General features: G+C 38.1%; 1 pseudogene; it reads left to right on the top strand.

Annotated features, from left to right (window-relative positions):
- The window catches only part of LOC135212087 (NAD(P) transhydrogenase, mitochondrial-like), a 76,335-nt pseudogene extending 51,670 nt beyond the window's left edge, over window positions 1–24,665 (top strand).
- The last annotated feature ends 635 nt before the right edge of the window (window positions 24,666–25,300 follow it).

The following is a 25,300-nucleotide window of genomic DNA, read 5'->3' as shown; positions in this document are numbered from 1 at the left end:
TGTTGAGGCCAAGTTTCCAAATGCTGCTTTTGAAGAAGCAGGCGCTAAGATCGTGGACAGGGATGCAGCCTTTACATCAGGTTAGTGCTTCTCTTCTTATTTCAGTATTGCCTGTGAGACTTTCTATTTTTAGCAATAGATTTTAGCAACAGAAACTATTGTGATTTTAATGTCTCAAGGATCAGTGTGTGGCTGAGTGGGGTCTTCATGCTGCATCTTTTTCAAGAAAAGCAGAATTTTCTTTTGTAATAAAATAGTATATTGTTTTGTGTTTAACTTATATATTGAATGTTTAAAGCAGAGACCATTATAAATGTTGCACTTGTGTGACTCTTATTGCAAAAGTTAAGGGGGCCAATTTGATTGCATGGACAGTGTCATCTCATATCTTAATGCAAATGACAGTTTGCATTTTTTTTTTTTTTACAAGGTTTTCCTGTTTAGAATATTAACTTTAGATCCTGCCTAGTACATGGCATATGAATTACAAGCTGTGGCAAGCTCACCACAACCAAACGGGCAAAATATTTCACCACTATGTAGAAAACCATGCCTTTAAACCAACACTAGAAGAATTACCAGAAACCACAGAGATCATGCGTGGAGAAGCCTGGCTCCACAGATTGCAAATAACAGAAGCTGTTAGTATAAATCAACAAAGGCCTGCTTTTAAGTATACAGAGGAACAAGGACTTCATCCTTCCTTTTCCCTTCCCTTCTTGGAAAGGAACAGGACTCGTCAAGGAAACCATAGGACATATCTGAGAACCTGGAGGGAGACACACGTAACACAATATCCTTGGACATGACTACTGACAATGAAGCTATCAAGACAATGAGCCAGAAATGGGAATTAAGTTCTTGCCTGTGCCCTTTGCCGCAAGCTACTGCTTAGGACATGCCCTATGGAGCACCAGGAATGCCAATGCTACCACCCAAACCCCCAGCAAGAGAATGAGACCTGCCGACAATAGAAATTCAGTACCCCAATGTCGTTCAAAATTCAGTAGTCTGCATGCAGTTATAAAAACCATGCATGTCAATTTGGTATCCAGTCCTGAAGATGCCGCTGAGAGGTGGGGGAAATGGTCCATCTCCTAGAAAAAATAGTAAATGGAAAGCATCTTGAATGGTTCTTCCTTATTCCTGGGAAGCTTTCCTGAAGAGAAAAAGTAGTATATTAAGGACTGGTTCAAAGTCTAGATAAAAAGATAGTATTGACGAACAGTGCCATTAACTTCAGTATAAATTGGAAAACAATATACATACTCTCCTTTCAATGGGTTTTGGAAGCAGAAAAAATTAATGCCGCTGTGTTGATTCTTCCTATTTGAACAGCCAAAACTCTGAAGTGTGCACCACTTAAAACAACATTTTATGTGTGGGAGCTCATGTCTGTTATGAGGTGCCATTGTCCATGATCCGAAAGGGCTATGGGTGAAGTGCACATTTCCTTTACAAGGTTTAATTTTTAATTTTTTTTTTTTTTTTTTTTGCATGTATTTTTTTATTTTTTTACTTCTATTATAATGCGGCATTTTAAACAGTCACTGTCCAAATAAAACTAGTTCCTTTCATTTTCTCATGGCATTCCATGACTGTTTGTTGCCCTGCTGAATGTCCTTTTTGGGCCAAATACCACACCATATGAGCTTGATGTTACCTTTACATTGCCTTTCAGTTAGTAAATGTTGGTCATACTTTGATTTCCCAGTGGCCTATGATATTTTTTGTCTTTTGTACCAAGGGAAATTCATCATCTTACAATATTTTCTTCTTAAACGATGGCTGGGTGTAGGCATTTGCTGTTTTTGGTGTATCTGCACACAGAAATATAGTGTCAGCATTCATGTACAGTAATAGGACCACTGTATAATCAAATTCTTTACTATTACAGATATTGTACTGAAAATCCGTCAGCCAGCCTTAGAAGAGGTTGATCTTCTTAAAGACAGTGCAACTTTGATATCCTTTTTGTACCAGCACAAAACAAGGAATTTGCTTGACAAGTTAGCAGAGAAAAAAATAACTGCCTTTGGTAAGTATCAAAAGACTTTTTATCCACTCCATATCTGCAGTAATTTTATAAAAACCTTTTTTTTGGCAAATTTCTTATTGTATTGGTAGTTTTTCCTTCGAATCACGTTCTGATTATTGTTCCCATCAAATTTGTATTGGCGTCAGTCATTATGGTGATAATTGTAAACGTAATTTAACAAGAATATTAGGTTTTGGGAAGTAAATCCACTTAGTATGCCTGTTAGATTTTATTTAAAATACATAGAGCAGAAAGCTTTCAATGACCTGCATGGTCCTCCTTGTCAGATTGACAGGAGGACTGTGCTGGTCATTCAAGCTGTATATATTTTAAATAACAAAATGAAAAAGGCTACTACTGTGGATTTTCTTTCCCATTTCATTGATTCATGTGATTATGAGTTTTTCTTTTTCAATATTATTTTTTTAATATTGTAGATGGCAGTGTTATTTACAAACATGCAAAAATTCTTACAGGTGACCTAAAAATTGTAAAAATTTGGAGGTTAGGTGAAGTGGTTCTAGTGATTTTTTTTTTCTTTTAGGAATGTAGGATGTCGTTGAATTGTGTGGCTATAGTATGTGTAACTATGGTTAAAGTACTTTGTGACATATCCAGCCCTTGGTCAGGATGCTCCAACTTTAATAATACTTAATTTCAAAATATTTTTATATATGTACCTTCAAATTGAAAATAACTATGGGGTGGGGTCACGAGTTAATGAGGGGTATGTGGGTGGCTCCACATGTCTCGTGACCAAGCAAAGATGCCAATAGTCCCTTGCGTACACAGTTATTTTAAACTTTACCGGTTTCCAACTGGTGCTGAGTATTTATCCTAATGTTAAGACCTCAGGTTTGTAAGTTATGAATAATACAAATTGGTTAAAAACTTTTAATTTTTCAACCAAATTCATGAAATAGAACTTTATATACATATCTGAAAGGATTGAATTTTGGCAGATTTTTTTCCAGGACAAATTGTAAAAGTAAAAATAGATTGTTCTAAAACAATGATTGTCACTTGAGAAATTTAAAGGTCTACACAACAGCAGAAATGAATGGGTCACAAAAGTATTTTCTTGGATAAAGTTGACCGTGCTTTTATTCATACTCGTATCCCAATTAATGAAGATTTTCCTTCCCAGATCAACCAATTCCCTTAAATGAATAAAGCAATACGTTAATTCTTGAAGGATAAGCATTAATAGGAGTTATGGGACAAAAAGTTGGGCAAATTTTAGAAGTTTGTCATAGATGGAAATAAAAATCATCCAACTGTAAGAATAAGAATGCAGAAATTAGTGATTTGACAGGTGTTTTGTCTAGAAACGACAGTTTTTGGCGTTGTTTAAAGTATCGAGAAGTAATTACAAGAAACTTTGTTTCATCTCTTTCTGTAACTCATATTTCATGAATACGATGGGTTTCAGTTTGTCTCTGGGCTTGAATCTTATGGACTTTTCCAAGTAATTAGTATACAAGGGGTTTCAGCTCTTTATTTCTTGACTCCAATCTTATGAACAAAGTTTAATTAGTAAATATGTTATAGTGGAAATACATGGAGAAAAATATGAAATGGAAGTTAGCACTCGTCAGTCTTACCCTGCAGCATATCTTGGGTGTAGTAGTGTTACGAATATTTTGAGATTTTTTGTCAAATTGTATTTTTGTACATGCAACTTCCCCGGCAGATATATACTTAGCTTATGTCTCTGACGTCCGACAGAAATTCGAATTTCGCGGCACACGCTGCAGGTAGGTCAGGTGATCTACCCCCCTGCCGCTGGGTGGCAGGAATAGGAACCGTTCCCGTTCTAGAACCAGATTTTCTCTGTCGCGGTAGTGTCAACATATGTTGTTGCTACCTCCTGACTTGATTTTCGTTTTTCATCGCCATCGATCTTCTGGGCTGTCTTTTGCAGGGAAGTACTGGGTCTTTGGTTCGGCATACGCTTTTATTAACTTTTTAATGAATTTGGCTTCGAAAATTTCGAAGAATATATGACGTGTAACTACCACGAAATTTTCGGTAGACACTCACATAGTTTGCAAGAAAGGGAAATATTATATTTATTACTTAATATGTGTAATAAGTTTGTTTAGAATTGATTGAGGAAATATACTGACTTCCTACTTTAGGGAGTCAGTAAAGCATGTAACTAGAATACGTTTCTTTTAAAAGTTTTTTAGAAACTCGTACTAACGAGCAATTAGAGTATTTACAGTACTAGTAGTGTTGCATCCTCATCACCTTCTTACTTCGCAGAAACTTCAAATTCATAATTGCAATTTGAAGACAAGGATTGTGGCTCAAAATGCGAGCTATTGAAAGGTAAGAAGTGATTACTAGTGTTCCCCATTGCAGTGGAGGGTGCGTCTGATCGGCTCTGTCTCGCTCCCAGGCCTAGACCTCTTTCAAGCTCCCAAGCCCAGGGGAGAAGGAATGTCGAAAGCCGTAAGGGGGTTTCAGAGAATCCCCACCGGTCAGGCGTCCCCTCGGCAGGTTCTGTAGAGCGTCCCAGACTGCCAAGGATAGCCATTGAAAAGGCATCCTTAAAAAAGTGCGTCTCTTCATCTTACATCCGAAAAGATGAAGAATGTATATGTTTTTGATGATCTAGCGCGTTCTCTGAAAACTAAGAGAACACTGAGCAAGAGCCAGCCAGGAACTTAGGAAGCCGCGTTCCAGCAAGCTAGCGTGAGCCACGTTCCAACCAGCCAGCAGGCGAGCCGCGTTCCAGAAAACAGATATCGCGAGCCCGTTCCTACAACCAAACGCGACCGCGTTCTAGCTGCGCGAGCCGCGTTCTAGAAAATTTTTTCTTGGCGCAAGGCGCCTTCAAGAGACGAAGCGCCAGCCTGGCGTAAATTGCAACAGAAAAACAGACGGCTAGAGCAAGGAGCCTTATAGTACAGCGGCAATCAGAACGATCCTTCCATTGAACGTTTCCGGGCAAGAGGCTCTTTCTAAAAGGGGTCTAGTAGGCGCTTCGGAACTATCAGGGCGCACGGGACCTTCCACACAAGCGAACGTTCCAGGAGCGAGTCTCCTTTCTAGCGTGCGGAACATTCCAGGCGCGCGGAAACTATCCAGGCGCTAGGCGCAAGGAGCCAGGCGCCAGAATATTCCAAATCTTCTTAAGAGAGAGGAGGTCAGTCGCGAGGCTCCTCTTTGAGTAATGCGGACACACTCCTTCATTCATGCTCTTCCCTCGTTATGAAGAGGCAAGCGCTTGGGGAGTTTTTCTTATAAGAATCTCATCGACGTTTGGGTATGATGGCGGATAGGAAATATCTACTTCCTTCCGTAAACCCTACAGACGAACAGGAATTCTGTCTCTTCCGCGATTTATGAGGAAATCACGAAGATTTAAAGAGTTCCTGGATTAACTTCCTTTCTTAAGAAGATATATATTAACGAAAAGAACGAAGACAGTAAAAATTTTTCCTTTATCTGCTCGGCAAGGAAAGAAGGTAGTTTGAGTATCTGCTGTATGAGAATACGATACGGCAAATCACACATACCGTAGTACTTCTTTGTAGAGCAACTCAATTATCAGTATCCTTCCAGGAATTTCCTAGGAAGGACTACGCTTAAGGGATTGTTAAGACAACACCTACTTAGCTTCTAGATTTATCGAAGTCTTGTTTCGCTTAAATATGCATTAATAAGAACTTCCTGAAGTTCGATAATTTTATAAGATTCCTTTATTTAATGGAGTAGCTGGCAACTCTGGAAGAGTAAGGCCGACGGCTAACGGAGACTGCTATCGCGCCTAATAGAGACCAACGCAGTAACATGTAGGTGTCGGTCATGAGTGGTTGGTTACATGTCTCTCTCCTGCGGGATGGAATAACTAACCGTGTCTCTCCCCATACAATCGCGGTTTTAGCCTCGGATTGAGGGGATAGTTAAGCAAACATAAATAAAATATTGTCTGCCTTTTGCTAAGAAGCTTTCAATAAGAAAGATATTACAACCTTTCAATGCTGTTTACCGTAGGTAACATTATTAAAGGATTCTAACGCAGCGGAACTCTATATTATATGATGCTCTCATGCTTACGAAACAGCATGGCTTATTAGAGTACATGCTTAGTGAGAAGATGAATGTAGTAGAAGAGAATTCACTTTAAGACTACGGTATGGTCAAGTCTTATGCGCATACCGAGGTTAACTACAGAATTCCTAGTTATCCTTACAAAAAAGTTTCCTAGATTAATGCTGTTTACCACAATGTGACAGTATTATAAAGGAGTCTAATACGGCAGAGCACGAAATAATATAATTCTCTCATCCTTTCGAGAAACGCACACAACCTTTTTAGAATCGATATTGCTCAAGAGAAGATGGGTGAGTCGGATGGGAAACATTCTCTTTGTGGCAGAAGTTGTTTCCGTGAATGGACGGATACTACGTATATAAAAGTTTTTTCCTACTAAGAACGGAATTAACACGTGAAGGATGTCGGGTACCATAAGGGCACAGATGTTCTGGCACATAACCTAAAAGAACTAGAAGGAAGCGCCAGCCTGGCGCAAATTGCGCCAGAAGCGCCAGCCTGGCGCAATGCGCCAGAAGTACCATCCAAGATATTTTCTCGTTTTAGCGAGTTATTAACCTAAGAGTCCAGTAGTGGTTGGTTTGGTGTTTGCTTCTCACCTCGGTGGTCGCGGGTTCGATTCTCGGCCATTCCATTGAGGAGTGAGAGATGGGGATTTCTGGTGATAGAAGTTCACTCTCGACGTGGTTCGGAAGGTCACGTAAAAACACCATACAAACAAACAAACCAGTAGCCTCTCGGGAGGCTCGGTAACGGCAAGATTCGTTCCTGATTTCGTTACCCATTTAATCGAAAGGGGTCGGTTACAAGGAATGATGGAATGATTTTTTTTTAATCACTTAGGCCAATTCCACGACTCTCTCATATCGCAAAGAGCATCGAGAATCTCTTTTTTCGCCCCTGTTCGCGTTAACAAAAGAGAACCTATTTGGGAACAGACACGGAACGTAACGATCCTTAAAGGTTCGATGCAAGATTTTGCATGTCCGTGAGAACCTTCTCGATCGAAGATAATAACTGTTAACGTATGTCTAACATTTATTGAAAAGAGTTTTGAGACCTGCGGAAAGTCTTCATAGATCTCTTCGCAAGGTAGAAGACGAACAGGCTTTCCTATAGACTGCTTCCTTTTCCTCAAACCAAGAGAGGTAGCAATATACGACATCTTTAATTTAAAGAAGGGGAATAAACTTTAGTCTTTTTTCCCCTAGTTATAAATTCTTAACAGATATTAAGATAAATGGGCGTCAAAGGAAGAGAGGATGAATGCCTCATTTTGGCCTTAGAGAGGTTTGGATTTCACAGAAGTCACGTTCTTCTCACAGCATGTTTCGTAAGGCTTTTCCAAGAGTATCTGGATATTCTATCAGAATCTATTATAAATAGACCTGAAAAACCTCTCCACTCTGAGTCTTTCCAAGTGCAGACTGACCAGAAGTGGACATGAATGAGAGGATTTTTCAAGGTAAATGACAATAGTCATGGCTAAGACATAGAATTGCTGCAGATCGTGCTAGATGGAATGAGGAAACTGTCCTCTTCCGATACCTCTGTGAACCACATAGCGAGGTTTTTTCTTCACTTTCAGAGGGAAGAATCACCTATGTATTATCTGCTATCAAAGAACGCAGTAAAAGGAAAAAGGCTATACTCTGTCTCTACAAGGGGAATTAGAGATAACAGAGGATTAAGATCTTCGGGATCTATACGATACCGCAATACGACAAGAGTAGGATATCATGTACTTCGAATGGAATTTTTTTTTGTGTGGCCACAGATTCCGTGTTCCGACAAAATGGAACTGCTCCTCATCAAACTTCTTTGAGGAAGTTTATGAGGAATTCTTTGTTTCTCTTAGCCCTAAACGACCAAGAAGATAAGTGAATTTTTTGTGCATTGGAATCTCGCATCAGATTCAATGGAGACTCGGCAATGGGTTCTGCCAGCATAGTATGTCTGGCAAAAAAGAACTAATCCCTCTATTCCTGACGCAACGCTTTCAGATAGAAGTTTAGGTTCCCGCCCAGGCGGGTACTTACATTTTCATCTACAGAAGAAGAGATGGTTTAAAAAAAAAAACGTTTGCCTACAGAGTCTTCGGGGTGCGATGAGGGGTGGCTCAAAATGCTTCCCAGAAGGTATTCAGAAGAATACAATAAGAGCTAGAAATCAGGGTTCCGCCCAATTTCAGCTCAGTCTCTCCTTCGACTTCCAGACTCCTTCCCTCCTTCGGGCGGATAGATGGAAGATTCGGCAACGAGGAACCTCATCAACATGTAAGAAGAGATCTCGTTAGCAAAAGAAGTGTTCACGAAGGATCCTCCTCGGAGGAAGACTCTTCTCTCTCGTATTGTTAGATATCCTGTCGTCTACCTGGGTGTAGCTGACTAAAATCACCTCCCCTTGCCAGGGGCCAAAAGCTCAGAGGGGAAGAATTTCTTCCACCCTTCTCCAGTCTCCTGATAAAACTATGTGGTTGTTCAGGACTCTCGGACAATGTAGCGCCAGCCAAGCGCCAAATGCCAATACAGCGAAAAACGCCAGAGGCGGACAGTTCCAAGGAACTCTGTCATGGCCGGATACTGAGAAGGAGGCGGCCTCCAACCTGGCGCAAATGCGCCAGAGGCGAACAAATCGGACAGATATAAGAGTGTCGATGTGGACATCGCCAGACAGCCTAGAGACTCTTCCAAGCTCGAAGCTCCAGCAATGTGGAGGAGCCAAGCCAGGCGCGAGGCGCCAGCCAGGCTCTAGGAGCCAGCCAGGCTCTAGGAGCCAGCCGGAGCTCTAGGAGCCAGCCAGGCTCTAGGAGCCAGCCAGGCTCTAGGAGCCAGCCAGGCTCTAGGAGCCAGCCAGGCTCTAGGAGCCAGCCAGGCTCTAGGAGCCAGCCAGGCTCTAGGAGCCAGCCAGGCTCTAGGAGCCAGCCAGGCTCTAGAAGCCAGCCAGGCTCTAGAAGCCAGCCAGGCTCTAGAAGCCAGCCAGGCGCCATCCAGGTGCCAGGCTCCTTCAAGGCTAGGCTCCAGTCAGGATGAGGATCCATCCAGGCGCAAGGCTCCTTCCAGTAAAGAGAAACCTAAAGCTCTGTCATGTAAGAGGGCTAGTCCCCATTGATATTGATACAGGTAAGGCTCTGCCATGTAAGTGGGTCAGCCCCCATTGGCAACGATCCGAGAAGGCTCTGTCGTGTAAGCGGGCTAGCCCCCATTGACATGATCCAGAAGGGTTTGTCAGTCATAGGTCCCTACCTCGCTGAAACTCTTGAGGCATGCAGACTCATAGACAGTAATCATGAAGTCTTCTGCCAAGCTCCAGGCGCAAGGCGCCAGCCAGACGCAAGGCGCCAGCCAGACGCAAGGCTCCAGCCAGGCGCGAGGCGCTAGCCAGGAGGGAGGAGCCAATCAGGCGCCAGCCAGGCGCGAGGCGCCAGCCAGGGGCGAGGCGCCAGCCAGGGGCGAGGCGCCAGCCAGGGGCGAGGCGCCAGCCAGGCGCGAGGCGCCAGCCAGGCGCGAGGCTCCAGCCAGGCTCTAGGCGCCATTCAGGCGCAAGGCTCCAGCCAGGCGCGAGGCGCTAGCCAGGCTCCAGGCTTCACCCAGAAGAGATCTATATCAAGATGCCCTGGCCTTCTTTGAGACAATATGATCTCCTAAGCACTTGACAAGTGCATTGATGATTCCTTCAAACAGCTGAGAATTAAAAGCGCATGAAGTGCGAGCTTTTCTGTATTCTTGTTCTTTCCTTAACAATATGTCATAAGGACATATTAGCTGTCACATACGGGAGATGCAACTCTGTGTTGACTTCCCATATCCGAAGGATGTCAAGATAACCTACGAGAGATCCTTCTCTCTTGGTTGATACGTGTCTGCGGATACATTGCTGGGATAGGGAGCCGATACTGATCCTTAACTATGAGTTAAATTTTAGTTAACGTCGTGTTTTTTCTTTGGGTTGTTTGAAAGGAGTTTGGGGATAACTCTTTTCAACTTAAGCACTAACCCTCGTGTTAGGATAGGTGATCGGGATCGGTGTTGTGCTCCTTAATTATGCCACTAGGCATAGGCATATTGTCATGTAAGAGGCTCTGTCGAGTAAATGGATAAGACCCCATCGACAGACCCACAAGAATCTTAGCCATAGGTCACATCCTCGCTGAGGCTCTTGAGGCGAAGCAGATTCCTAGGCATTAGCCATGGAATCTTCCGCCTGAACAAGTAGAACCAAGGTTTTATTTATTTATTACCTACAACGTATGTTGTTTACCTGTCTATTCAGTAAATAGTTGTCTCTTCACCCACCACCAAGGGTGTCAATCAGCTAAGTATATATCTGCCGGGGAAGTTGCATGTCACAAAAATGATATTGTTAGAATACAATAAAGTTTTGTACATACTTACCCGGCAGATATATACGATGAATGGCCCACCCAGCCTCCCCTCAGGAGACAGGTGGAAGAGAAAATCTGGTTCTAGAACGGGAACGGTTCCTATTCCTGCCACCCAGCGGCAGGGGGGTAGATCACCTGACCTACCTGCAGCGTGTGCCGCGAAATTCGAATTTCTGTCGGACGTCAGAGACATAAGCTAAGTATATATCTGCCGGGTAAGTATGTACAAAACTTTATTGTATTCTAACAATATCATTTTGTACATTGTCATTTTTTTTTTTAATATACCGTATTCCTTATGACCAGCTATTTTAATCAGCATTTATAAAGCATAGTGCCTAGATGGTGTCATATTAGGATCATTTAGAAAAGAATGCAGCAAATTAAATGCAATTTTAAACATTTTAATGCATTTGCTTTTGTTTTTGCTCACCATGGATTGTGTTCCGAGAATATCCCGAGCTCAAGTATTTGATGCTCTAAGTTCCATGGCAAATATTGCTGGTTACCGAGCAATTGTAGAAGCATCCAATCATTTTGGTCGCTTCTTCACAGGTAAGCATATTATGAAATTTTCCTGAAATGGATTTATTATTTAATATTTGTTGTTGGCACTTACACCTTGTCTCGTTTATTGTACCCAACTGGTTTACTTGTAGATAATTTTTGAAATCTCAAAAAAGAGAACATTAATTGTAACTATTGATTGTTGAGAAAGTCTAAAGATATTTTTAAAAGGTTTCAAATTGCACATAATAAACATGTAACTGGTAACATTGTTTGTACAGTATAGTTATATTAATATATTAGAATTGTGTTTTTCATAAATTGCTAGTCCACACATTATTCATCTCTACATATGTGATTTTCAAGATACCAAAATCAAATACTTTCATCAGCAAATTTTTTTTGCATTGCAGTAATTGCTCTTTTAAGGTTACCCAAGATTTCCTGTTTAATTCAGGTCAAATAACTGCTGCTGGTAAGATACCCCCTGCCAAGGTTTTGGTTATTGGTGGTGGTGTAGCTGGTCTAGCAGCAGTTGGTCAGGCCAAGAACATGGGTGCCGTTGTTAGGGCTTTCGATACCCGTGCAGCTGTCAAGGAGCAAGTCGAATCCTTTGGAGCAGAGTTTCTTGAAGTTAATGTAAAGGTATGCAAGAATTGATATTGAAGTTTCGTAGAACAAATTTATTTTTCATCAAGTGTGACTTGTTTAATGATGCATATGGTTCTTGTTCAGCTAAAAAGACTTTACAGGGAAGGGGTATTTATTATTCACTTTGGAGTATAAGTGAAATATTAAACAATGATGCAGTAGTGCAACCTGCTCTTTTGATTAGTAGTCATTTAACAATGAGTGGTATAAATCATTCTTTCTTTCAAGTAGTATCTTTATGACTAGGGAGTTAAGTATTCATAGCATCATATCTTGTTAGTCTTTACTCTGGTAAGGTGCTGACTTCCTTTTTTTTGTTACTGCTTGAATTTTCTTGTCAAGTCATGGTAACATTTCATCATTCTCTATTACCACCTTTTGAAAATTTTTTTTATATATATAACAGTGACAGGTAACTATGAAGCACATTGAATAATTCTAATATTATTTTAGAGTGTCATATAGGCAAGGTTTAGAAGCTTAAGTTGCTGTCAGCAAGGTTTAACTAGATTGGTTAATGTCTCTTGAGATATAATGTACTATGCATTATTTTCACCTAATTTTTTTTCTAGAAATTACCTTTGCGTAACTATTTAGATTTCTTCATTCTTATTATGACAAAAATATGCAATCTGTTCCATATTTATAGGGTAAGGAACTTCATTATGAATAAGTATGCACATTGTAAATTTTGTATCCCCAGAAAACCTCACATTTTGGCAGCAAAGATGTTAATTCTTGAATCTTTAGATGCTCATGCCTACAGAGGCAAGATCCTAATGTGTGCTTTCAAGAGGGCTTTCTGAAAAGCAGCTCTCATTTAATTCTTTAGACACTTTGTCTTGAAGATAAATTTATCCATGAGCCTACATATCCATAAAATACCATTAAAAGTATTATCAACAGAAAATAAGGCAGTAGATGAAGTATTGCCAGAAAAGACCTTCAACAATGCATTGTGGTCCCAGATGTTGGTTGTCACATGATTTGGGTGGAAGCAGAGTTTAAGGATAAACAAATAAAAAAGAACAGTAACTTACTTGAGGGTGCTAAGTTGCTTCCCACCTTCAGTGAAATGCAGTGTGTGCTGAGGCATATGGTGTGATAATAAGTGTGTGAGACTTTATAGCTGTAAGAGCTATCGGGACAGAGGAAGAGGATGTGAGGTGCATTGGCACTTAACAGGAACCATGTTATCAGCTGCCAAACTATGCAGGTAGGCAAGGTAGACCTCTGCACTGATAAACAGAACTTGTATACTGCCAGGAGATGCTTTGTAGGAGATGGAGACCTATTTCTACTATGTACAAGCTGGAAGGCTTCAGACTTCTGGCTTAGGTAACAAGTCTTCAGACTGATTTGTAATTAGATACTGCAGAGTCTGTTCCATGTTATATGAAGACCTCATCAAGAGAAGATGATTGCTCCATCAAGGCATGGGAACAGTTATAGGTGGTTTGTTTTCTCCTGAGTACTCCTGAACAGGATATTTTTAAGAAAAAACCACTAAGATAAAAAGCACAATTCATTACTTACAAAACGAAACCTTGAAGGAATGGAACAAATTAAAAAGTATGAAGAAGTACCCTAAATTAGTGGATATGATGAAAGTACTATAAAATACTGTAGAGAACAATCCAAATGAGTAGCGAAATGCATTGTTAACCTTTAAGAATGAGGCTGAGAGTTTGGCACACAAAATGAAAGTATGTTTAGAATTATGATTAATAGGCTTCATGGGCAGAACCTGTCACTTATGTTGTATGTTATCTCAAAACTGGTCTTAACAGATGATGCAGACAAGAACTTTTAACCCTATGTAAAATCTGCATGAAGATATATTTGAAGTAAAAAAGCTTTGAAATATTGATCTCAGATATTTGAAAAAAAAATTGAGTGCCAATTCTTCAGAGCTGAGAATTGTGGTTAAGTAGAAACTAAAATATTTATAATTGATCAGTTCTCTTTAAAGATCGATTCTCTTCGCTAAATGGTCATGTTGCTAGTAAGACTGTAATAGTGAAATACTGTAGGTAATACATTTAGGTTCATGGTTTGAAGTTATTGGCACTTGAGTAACTTTACTGTAGTTAATTAAAGAATTTTTCTTATGCAGTCCATGAATTGAAATTTTTATGATGCACAGTGCTAAATTATCCCATAATACTTGTTACAAAAACTCTATACTACTACATCAAATTCAGTTATTTTTTTGCATGGGACAGTTTTTATCAATGTGAAATGGGTTTTTACTTTTTGGATGATCCAATTTAATAGGATATTGTTTGAAATGGTGTGTAATATTTACTTTAAAATTTAATTGTTTTTTTGTTTTTTGTAAGTAACAATGTTACTATTGTGTCGTTTTTCAGGAATCTGGTGAAGGTACTGGTGGTTATGCAAAAGAAATGTCAAAGGAATTTATTGAGGCAGAGATGGCTTTATTTGCCAAGCAGGCCAAGGAAGTTGATATTATTGTCTCAACTGCTCTCATCCCTGGGAGGAAAGCACCAGTGCTGATTAAGAAGGTACTGTATATAGTTTCTCTCTCTCTCTCAGTAAATCCTAAACATCTCATCATAAAATTGAAAAATGAATTGGTAGTTTTTCTTTATCATGTAAATACTCATTTGCATCCTAACGAATATATAAAACAAGTAATTGTACCGTGCTAATTTTAATAACTTAATTAGTCATCATTTACAGGTTTATTTTAAGAAATGGATAGCGATACAAATAGGTTAGTCAGACTACCTATGTACGATATATATATAACTTTTGTTTACGGCAGTCCCAGGTTATCGGCAGAATCTGTTATCTGTGATCGGGTGTTATGGCGATTGTCTAGCGACGATGGTAACTGTATTTTCAGTGCTGATATGCGCTGATCCCCATTTAACAGCAGAGCCAATCCTCGCTTATTGGCGCAGATAACCGGGGATTGGTGCCATTATATGAGATTTTTGGTTATCACCATGCCTTTGGGAAAGGAACCCCCAACCAATAACTGGGGACTGCTGCTCTGATAATATATTAACTTGGCCAAGAACCAATACAATATGAGGCAGCACTAAAGATTACATCCCTGTATTGTTATAGTATTCATCAAATACTGCTATTAGCAATATACTTCCACTAGTTTAAAAATTCAAAATAACTAAGAAATACTCTCCAACTCTCTCTGTCTTAGTTGAAAAACATAACTTCATTATTGTTAACATTGTTAAAACAGCAAAGGCAGCACGAAAGTTGAGACCATCCATGAGAACTTCATGACAGAGTCTAGCGATCTTTGTACAACACTGGAAATTGAAAGCATTAATTCACTAGCATCAAGGCCCATGCAAAAGCCAGAGTTCACACTAGGAAACAGATGATTAATATAAGTGTTGGCATTCAGATGTTTTACCAAAAGGTGTTCAGAAATTTATAATGTGAGATTTATAGTTTGCCAGTAATTGATTGGATAAAAGTTACCATATGCAAAAAGAACCCTTTGCACTTAACTTTTACAGCAAAGTTTAGGAGCTAAATATAAAAAAATACCATTTTGGTTTAAACTTCATTGAGCAATTAAGGTCAAATATAAGATCTTTTGTTCCAGAAGACTAAAAATCTAATTAGTAAGTAGCTTCAGGAAAATATGGCTCTGCTTCCTGTCGAACACAAGCCACAGGGGCTGCGTTTTCCTTTAGACAGCTCTTAGTTTGGTATAGAACAGTATTAAATCTCACATCAACTCTATTGCTTCTCAAAAGTAACAAGCTTTCTATAACATGTCTGCAGTTGTCTTTGAGCTAGGTTTATCAGTTATTTGGACATGCTCTTCATCTTTCTTGTGCAAATGTGACCAAATTTGAAGGGAAAGAGCTACATATTGAAATTTCTTTCCAGTCTTCTATAGATTATATGTGTATTGTACAAGAAGATGGAAAGACCCCACTCAGTTTTAATTATTAAAGAAAGTAAAATATGATTTGAAATCTCATTTGAATGACCAGCAATGCTTGGTTTATAGCCATAAGAATAGGTGGATAATATATGTAAGCAATTATGAGACTTTGGCATGTCCACATTTTTTAATTTGCTTGTAACCTGATTCAGAAATAGAGACAAGGGCTCTGAGGGCAAGGTAGTCAGGAGAAATGGTGGCCAACTGTTTAAGAGTTAATCTAACTCAGTGGTCTGATTAAACATTTGATAATAAATAGAAACAGAATTCACCTGCTCATAATAGTGAATATTGATATTGCCAATAAACAGAGGTACTATCATCTTCCTGTATCTCAGCCAAGAAAATAAGACTGTAAAAAAAGTATCATCAAATTCTGGGTTTTGATATATGCTTTTAAGAATTATTTATCCTTTAAGAGTAACTGTTACAAGGTTTGGCCGGGCAACTGATATTAGTACAGTATTATAAGTAAAGTTTTCATTTTTATAGATCATTCTTTGGAATATTAAGTGTGGTCAGGAAGGTTGATTATAACAAATTAGTATCTAATTTTGTAAATTATATATTTTCAGGAACACATTGATGTCATGAAGCCTGGTTCAGTTGTTGTTGATCTTGCAGCTGAAGCTGGTGGTAACATTGAGACCACTGTACCTGGTGAAATATCAGTTTACAATAATGTGACTCACATTGGCCTCACTGACTTGCCATCTCGTCTTCCCACTCAGGCTTCATTTTTGTACGGAAATAACATTTCTAAATTCTTGATGTCCATTGGAGAGAAAGACCATTTCCATATTAATCTTGAGGATGAGGTTGTCAGAGGCTCCATCATTCTTCAAAATGGCAAGTTGCTTTGGCCTCCACCCCCTGTTGAACCTTCACCAGTAGCTGCAGCACCTGCAGCAGCTGCAGCAGCTGTAAAGGAACCTCCTCCACCACCAAATTATTTCAATATTACAATGAAAGATGCGCTTATGTACACCTCGGGTAAGAACTGAATATTTTCCAGATTATAACTATTTGTAGTTGTAAACTGATAGTTGAACTTACGTGTTTAGTAGATAAGATATAATTTCATAAATTAGGATCTTTAAACTGTATTAAGTGCAAAAACTTGCCTGCATTATAATTTGTATTCATTTCTTAAAATTCTCATCGGGACCATTACTTTGATGCTTGCATATTTAGATTAATGGTAATTATTTCAATGCTACATATTTACATACATGTAAAATTACTTAATGTGATGCTTGTGGCAATATATTTCCAGTTGTTTATTCAACACAGCAAAGATGAAAGGTGGCTGTCACTTACTCAACCCCCATCCTTGTGTAAGTTGTTTTCTTTCTCATATTGTATATTTTTTATGCAATTTACAGGGCTGGGTACCCTTGTGTCTCTGGGTATGGGCTCTCCCAATGCTGCTATGACACAGATGATGACAACTTTCGCTCTTAGTGTCATTGTTGGTTATCACACTGTCTGGTCTGTTACTCCAGCTCTTCATTCTCCACTTATGTCTGTCACAAATGCTATTTCGGGTAAGTTTCTTTGTTTGTAATTAATTTTCCTTTTATTGTTTGGTAATTAAGGTCATGAAAAATTTTACATATGGGTTTTTGCAAAAGAATTTTATTCTTTAGTTGAAGTTGCATTCCAGAGAAACAAAATGTAAATACTTTCAGTTTATAATAAATGTCTAGCATGTAAAGTATGTTGCTACTCATTGTAATTTTATTCATTGAATTTTAGAATGAGGCCTTCTTTTCTCAAATTAAAACTGATTTATTTTTCTTGGTATTTGGTTTTTTGGAGTTAAGAATTATGTAGCATACATATCTATTCTCTAGTTGAAGTAAATTAAGTGTTTTAACTATCTACTAGGTATAACTGCTGTTGGTGGTCTACTGTTAATGGGTGGTGGCCTTTACCCAACCAATGTTATTGAAGGCCTTGCAGCATCAGCTGCTTTCATCTCCTTCATCAACATCTTTGGTGGTTTCATTGTCACCCAAAGAATGTTAGACATGTTCAAGAGGTCGGTTAGCATTCTTAAGTCTTATACAGTGTAGAAATTTTATCATACATTTGTCATGAATATTTTTAAAGATACACAATTATCTCCAACATTTGTCATAAGTTGTAATTAAAGAGATTTGGCTTAGGATAAGAGAAATTTATTATGAATGAAACTTTTTCTTGTTACAGACCAACAGATCCCCCTGAATATAACTACTTGTATGGCATCCCAGCAACTGCCTTCCTTGGTGGTTATGCTGCCACTGCTATGTCTGGCTATCCTGAGAGTCACCAGATGGCTTACCTCGCTGCTTCCCTCTGCTGTGTGGGTGCCTTGGCTGGGCTTTCTAACCAGAAGACCTGCAGACTTGGCAATACTTTAGGCATGGTAATGAAAATTTCCACTTTTATGACTTTTTCAGAAATACAGCACAGGTTAGTGGTTGAAGCTATCATTTGGCAGTGGGCTTTGAAGTTGTCCCTCTTCTAAAGGCTTGATGTCTGTAAAATGATAGCCTCCGCAATTAACCAGCTAATATATACAGTGTTCCCTGTATTTGCAGGAGATAGATACCAGACACCCCCCCCCCCAACCCCTGTGTATAGCTAGAACCTGCAAATAGTTAAAACACTTATAAAAATGCTTAAAACTGCCTGTTTTGTTAGGTAAAACTCAAGAAAACCCCACTATAAATGTTTATACTTGGTTTTTTTAATAGTTTTATCACAAAAAGTGCATTTTATGATGAAATTGTTAAAAAACACAGAAATGTGTGGATATTTCACATAGAAAAATACTGCTAATAGGCAAATTTTCTGCGAAAAATCAGGATATATGTTCCAGAGAGAAATCTGGGACTATCTGAGTCTGTGAATACAGGGGGTTCACTGTACAAACAAGTAGAAGTGGGTAGACAAAATTTTAAACTCTTGACTATATTAACCGATATTGTCTCACTTGAAAGTAGATTACTGTCTGCACTAACATTGTCTAGTATGTCTTTGTTATTTTTGTTAGTCATATGGTCAGTAGAGGCCACAGCAAAAGTTCACTAGTTATCAGACTAAGAAATAAAAAGATGTATGAACTTGAGCGTCTTGCATCTGAAATCACGTCTCTTAAAACCGTATCAAAAGAACATAAATTATAGTCAAGAGCAGACTACAAGAAAATACCAGGTTACTGTATACTATGCAATTTTAGATTCACAAAACTCTAAAGTAGCAAAAGCTAAATGTTTTGGTATGGATTGCAGACAGAGGGTAGTAATGTCTTTAGTAGGTGAATACGTCTAGGAAAGATGTAACCCTTGTAGAATTGGGAAGGCATTATAGATGGAAAAGTTCAGGACTGGCAGATTTTTTGGGTGAAATTGAATGTGGTTGGAGAATAAGTTGTAGTGATTGTGTATCGCTGAGGATTGAACAAGAGTGATACTACCATGAATGGGGTTACTTTTTTGTAGAACATTTCTTTGTAAAATTGAAAATATGTAAATGTTTTGTATTAATAATTGATGATAATAATTTAGTTCAAATGGAAAATAACTAGGTGTGCTTGTGTTTGCAATTTACATGCTGTGTCTTGTGTAAATTTGTACCATTATGTATTTTCAGATTGGTGTGTCAGGTGGTATTGCTTCTACTATTGGTCAGTTAGTGCCCTCCAATCCCGTTCTCATGCAAATGGTCGCTGCAGCTGGTTTGGGCGGTGCCATTGGTACTACAATTGCCAAGAAGATTGAAATTACAGATCTTCCTCAGCTTGTGGCAGCTTTCCACAGGTTTGTTTCCTCACTTGACCATCATTAGAAGAAAATATTAGAGGAGGTTTAGCATCCAAAAAGCTTAGTGGCTTCTGTAACTGAATGAGTTGTTGCTCTATCCATTTCATTTAGTCTAAGCACATGAACTCCAATTTAAATGTTTGCCAAGAAGGAATTGCTACCTTTCATTTATATACTCATTTATCTTTCTTTATCAGTGTCACAATAACTTTGATGTATAAAATACCTTATTGTTGAGTAGAGTTTCTGAATATTTTCTATGCAGTTACTTTGGTTTAATTGGTTATTTTCCCTATCATGTTTGTTTATTAATTTTCATATCATTGTATCGGGAAAACATGGCCAGTGTTGTAGGTGACCATTAAGAAGCTCTCTCTTTATTTCTTTCAACAGTTTAGTAGGCGCTGCTGCTGTTTTAACTTGCATAGCCACCTACCTCCATGACTTCCCTCACTTTGCAACTGATCCTGCAGCCAATGCAATCAAGACTGCACTCTTCTTGGGTACATATATTGGTGGTGTTACATTCAGGTGAGACCAATTGTTTTTCTTGCACTTTGGTCAGACCAATTGTTTTCTTGCATTTTAGTGATTGGTCAGTTTATTTTGAATTTCCATTTGGTGGAATGTTTTCAGGGAAGAATTTCATTGTAGCTTACATTATTTATTTTTTATTGCAGTCAGTATTAATATGATTTTTGAAAAAAGTGTTTTGTTGCACACTAGGAATTTACAGTTGATTCTAACAGTCCAGTATTATCTAAGAAAAACTTGAAATATTAAAAGATAAATCCTTTCTCATCCTTTCTTATTTCATTCTTACAGTGGTTCTCTGGTTGCATATGGTAAACTTCAAGGAGTGTTGGATTCTGCACCTCTTCTTCTCCCTGGTCGTCATGCTCTTAATGCTGGTCTTATGACTGCTAATGTGGGTGCCATGGCTTACTACTTCATTGATCTTCCTTGTCTGTTGGTCTATCTATGCTTGGAGCAACAACTACCCTGTCAGCCATCATGGGAGTAACACTTACAATGGCTATTGGTGGTATGTACTGTACTTGCAATACCTATTTGATTTTGTGTTATGAATTTATTCCTTTTGTCCAAATGATTTTTGCTTACAAGATTTAGAAACTATAGGAAAGTTATATACTTCCACTATTGAAGATGAAGATCTATGTGTCTCCAGAAATTATTGTTTGCTTTAGTTGAAGACTGTATAAACAAAGAGGAGTTTCTGCTTAGCCAATGAAATATAATTGCAAGATAAGATATCTAGCCCATTGATTCGGCCCGTGAGTGTAATGTTCATGTTGAGCAGTACATATTCCCCCCCCCCCCCTCTCTTCTCTCTTCTCTTCCTCTCTCTCTCTCGCTCTCTCTCTCTCTCTCTCTCTCTCTCTCTCTCTCTCTTCTTCTCAAGATACCTTTCTTTTCATTTCAATTTTATAGCTATATGCAGATGGGAAGGTCTCCATTGCTGGAAATTCAGAGATGACTGCAATCTCTTAACAGAAGGCTGAGAGAGATTATTTCCATTCTGATCTGAGTGTATTTAGGTTGGCAGTCGTAGTGAGGAAGGTAACAGACATTCTCATTATCTTCAGGTGCTGACATGCCTGTTGTTATTACTGTGCTCAACAGTTACTCAGGATGGGCACTGTGTGCAGAAGGTTTCATGTTGAATAACAATCTCATGACAGTTGTCGGCGCACTCATCGGATCATCTGGTGCCATCTTGTCATATATCATGCAAGGTACAGTATGTTTTATGTATATAAGATTTAGAAGCATACTCTTCAAGCTTTTGCCAGATTTTTTAATAAGTACGTATTCCATATTAACTGACACAATATGTACTCTTAATCACTTGTTTTTATTGCTGTTTTTCATATAGCAAAATTATAAAAATAGACAAGTAATACATTTTGTATGATACAGCAAAATTAAATTGAAACTACCACCTTGTGCTAAGTCTAGGTGTACATAGGTCATTGGTGTCTTATATGTGGTTGCTTCTTTGTAATATGTGTATACGTATTGTATCTAATTTGATTAAAATTATTAACAATATCTCTTAAATTTTTTCACTGATATTTTTCTATCTATTATTTACTGTGACAGGTTACTGTTGGTTGATCAAATTCAAGTGCACTGCTCTTGGATTCTAAGCAGCCACAGAAAATGTGGCCTTCATCTGAGATCTTTTAATGAGATTTTTGGTGCAGAAGTTTTATTTAAACTGTGACTTTATAAAATATTTCATAATTTTAACGTCTAAATTTATTTATACATAATTTTCCTAATTGTATGAATGTATGTGAATACAATGCATAATGTTGATATATTAGTGTGTGTGTGTGTGTGTGTGTGTGTGATAAAGGCACAGAATGATCTCCCTGGACCCAATACTGGGTCTTGTGGTTCAGTTTTATACACAGAGTCATTCCTTTCCTTCTGAGCATAGTATTTTGTGTTAATGATTGTTACCCAGCAAAGTTTGAACCCCTTTTTGACCATCCCAGATAGTACAACCTGTCACCTTACAAGGTTTTGGTTCCTTTCATGACTTGTTAGTCCTTTTAACCTTTGAATATTATGTATCTTCACTCAAAAAAAAATCTTATATTGGTTCCACAGGCCCTGGTTCAATTATTAATGCAGCAAAACCTTCCCATGTAAATAGCTATTCATGCTGTTGTGAAGTAATGGTTTTGTTATGGAACAATTCATTTTTTCATACACAAACCCATATCTTCATAGGGAGTTTCCTGTTGCAGCCTGTCCAGACAACACATGGAATGACTCTGCCACCAGAGGTGTTTTGGAACCTGGGTGCTTACTTAGCCACATGAAGAGTGAAGACTTAAGTGGGGTGCCGGGAGGACTGCACAGTCACAATTAGGCTATTTTTAAATATGTACTGGGAGGACTGCACTTATTCACAATTAGGCTGTTGTTAAATACTGGGCTTGTATATGGACAAACCCATTTTATTGTTTTTTTTTTTTGTTTTTTTTTTTCTTACAGGCCATGAACAGATCATTGCCAAATGTGATTCTTGGTGGATTTGGTACCTCCTCTACTGGTGGTGGAAAGCCCATGGAAATTACTGGCACTCACACTGAGACAAATGTTGAACAGACTGTTGACATGATGGCTAATGCAAAGAACATCATCATTCTGTAGCCTGGTTGTAGTTTGAGCTCATCATGGAACCGAATAGTTATGATGTGTTTGAGACAATATCATAGTATTTTAGATATGCTAAATTTTAATATGATAGCAGTACATAACAAAATCCCTGTGTTTTAGGGGTTAAAACTTGCCTTTTTCTTTCAGTAATGAGATTTAAATATTTTTCTTTTTTAAGGTTATGGTTTGTGTGTGGCCAAAGCTCAGTACCCAATTGCTGAAATGGTAGATTTGCTAAAGAAGAAGGGAAAGAATGTAAGATTTGGTATTCATCCTGTGGCTGGACGTATGCCCGGTCAACTCAATGTATTGTTAGCTGAAGCTGGAGTCCCATATGATGTTGTACTGGAATGGATGAGATTATGATGACTTCCCTGAAACTGACTTGGTATTGGTCATTGGTGCCAACGACACTGTGAACTCGGCTGCCGAAGATGATCCTAACTCTATCATTGCTGGTATGCCTGTACTTCGTGTCTGGCTTTCAAATCAAGTAAGTAAATTTAAAAATTTTTATGGTTCTATTACTTTAATGTTGAAAAGGGACATAACTCTTTATAGGGCTTGGAGTCAAAAGACTTCAGTCATTAGGCGGTGTGATATCCCAACAAATAAAATTTGTATATATGTGAAAATTGTACGTTTACCACATAATAACTCGAGATATTAGACACCAATGGCAAATACTTCATAGAAGTTCTGTTTTTAGGAAAAAGTCCTTAGATTCTTTGAAAATCCAGGTGTGAGACATTTGGAATTGTACATTGTAATCTTTGTAAATGTAGTAAAAAAAAAAAAAACTTTTCTTTTGAGATGGTGCTGGCATAGATCTGAGTCTATTTGACTTTAGATGCCTTCTATTTAATGAATTATACCCATGTTCGTTGTGTGTACACCCTTTCCCCAACTTACAAAAAAAAAGGAAAAAAAAAAAACTGAACCATACACATGGCAGTGCTCTGCTTACAGACAAGCTACAAAGAGTATGTCAGCATTACCAGCTTAATTCCAACCAGGTTTCTCTCATTTCCTTGTTCTCACATCTGTAAAAAAAAAAAAAAAAAAAAAAAAAAAAAAAAACAAAAAAAAAAAAAAAAAAAAAAAAAAAAAAAAGGTGTTAGAAAGTCATGTTGAACTGTATGAGAACGATTATATATGCACTGCATTTAGAAGTGCTGGGGTACAGTAGATGAGTAAAGTATGCCTTTGCACATTTATTTCATGGAGAAAGCTTTTATGATGATATAGTGCACTTGATGAACATTAACATATGCAGACATGTAATATACAATTAATGAATTGCTGCAGATAGGCTGTGTACAGCATGAGAGTATAACATTCATTTCTACATTTGCTTGCATAGTGCTCATGTTCTTTAATTTTGAAACCTTTCAGGTCGTTGTAATGAAACGTTCCCTTGGTGTTGGTTATGCTGCTGTTGACAACCCCATCTTCTTCAAGCCTAACACAAACATGCTTTTGGGCGATGCCAAGAAGACCTGCGATGCACTTCTCACAAAGTTGAAAGAGCATTACGAGTAAGCCAGGGAAACTCGCTACTGAGCTTGGCAACACGTTGGCACCCTTATTTACAAGGACGACAAAATTTGATAAACACATTTTTAATCTCTGGGGACCTTAATTTGACTGTGTCGAATCCCTTGATCATTTGCATTTTTGTCCAATTAAGAAAAGAGACAAACTTTAAAATTCATTGGGGAATTTGAAAACTATCTAGAACTGTGTTCATATCGCAGATATAGTACAGTAGTGTACATATATTTTATTTATGAGTATGATGGAAGATTTTGCCTTACAAAATGTGAAAGGGTAAATGTTTATGTAAAATACCTTAAATTTTGTTGCCATACTGTATAAAGGCTGTAATATAATTTTTTCTAAAAAACGGTGAAAATTACAGGTTTGTCAGCTAGAAGTAGTGAGTGAAGAGATATGATAATGGCAAAAATGATGCATGATGTACATGTGTCAAATGTATGAATGTTTTATTGTCCTGTGTTGTGAAAGATGCTATTTTAGTTGATAAATAATTAAAATTCATTTTTGCATTTTCTTACCCTTTTTTGGGAATTCGTTCATGTATGAATAAAGAATGACATTACTACTCGAGAAGTAAACGCCGTTTTTTTTAATGATGGCCTAATTCCCTAAACTAAAAATCAACAATTAATGTAAATAAAATGCCAAGCATTTTACAAGCTTCAAATTCCATCTTCAGGTCTTGCCACTAGAAAATCAGACAAGAAGGAAAACTGTAAGAACAAAATATTCAATAGAAAAACAGATTTTGGAAAATTTAATAGAGCTAATAAATAGCTCATAAACAGCAGAGGAAAAAACTCTGCCTTATGATAACTGAACGGTAATATTCACGTAATGTGCATTGTAATAATGACCCAACAGTAACCAGTAACACAGCAGAAAAATTATGCAAATGTTTCCTAAATCGTTATAAAAAAGTTCATAAGACAGGACAGATGAGTTTATATTTCATGTATAGCCAACATTTTGTCTTGACGCAAATTACAAAATAAAAGCTAGCAAATTTAGTTGACTGATTTCCTGGCAATCACCGCCGCTCCTAGGTTTGTTTGAATGGTTTTTACGTTGCATGGAACCAGTAGTTATTCAGCAACGGGAACAACGGCTTTATGTGACTTGCGAACCACGTCGAG

Source organism: Macrobrachium nipponense, chromosome 40 (assembly GCF_015104395.2).
Source record: "Macrobrachium nipponense isolate FS-2020 chromosome 40, ASM1510439v2, whole genome shotgun sequence".
Lineage (NCBI taxonomy): Eukaryota > Metazoa > Arthropoda > Malacostraca > Decapoda > Palaemonidae > Macrobrachium > Macrobrachium nipponense.
This window is presented reverse-complemented; position numbering and strand designations above follow the sequence as displayed.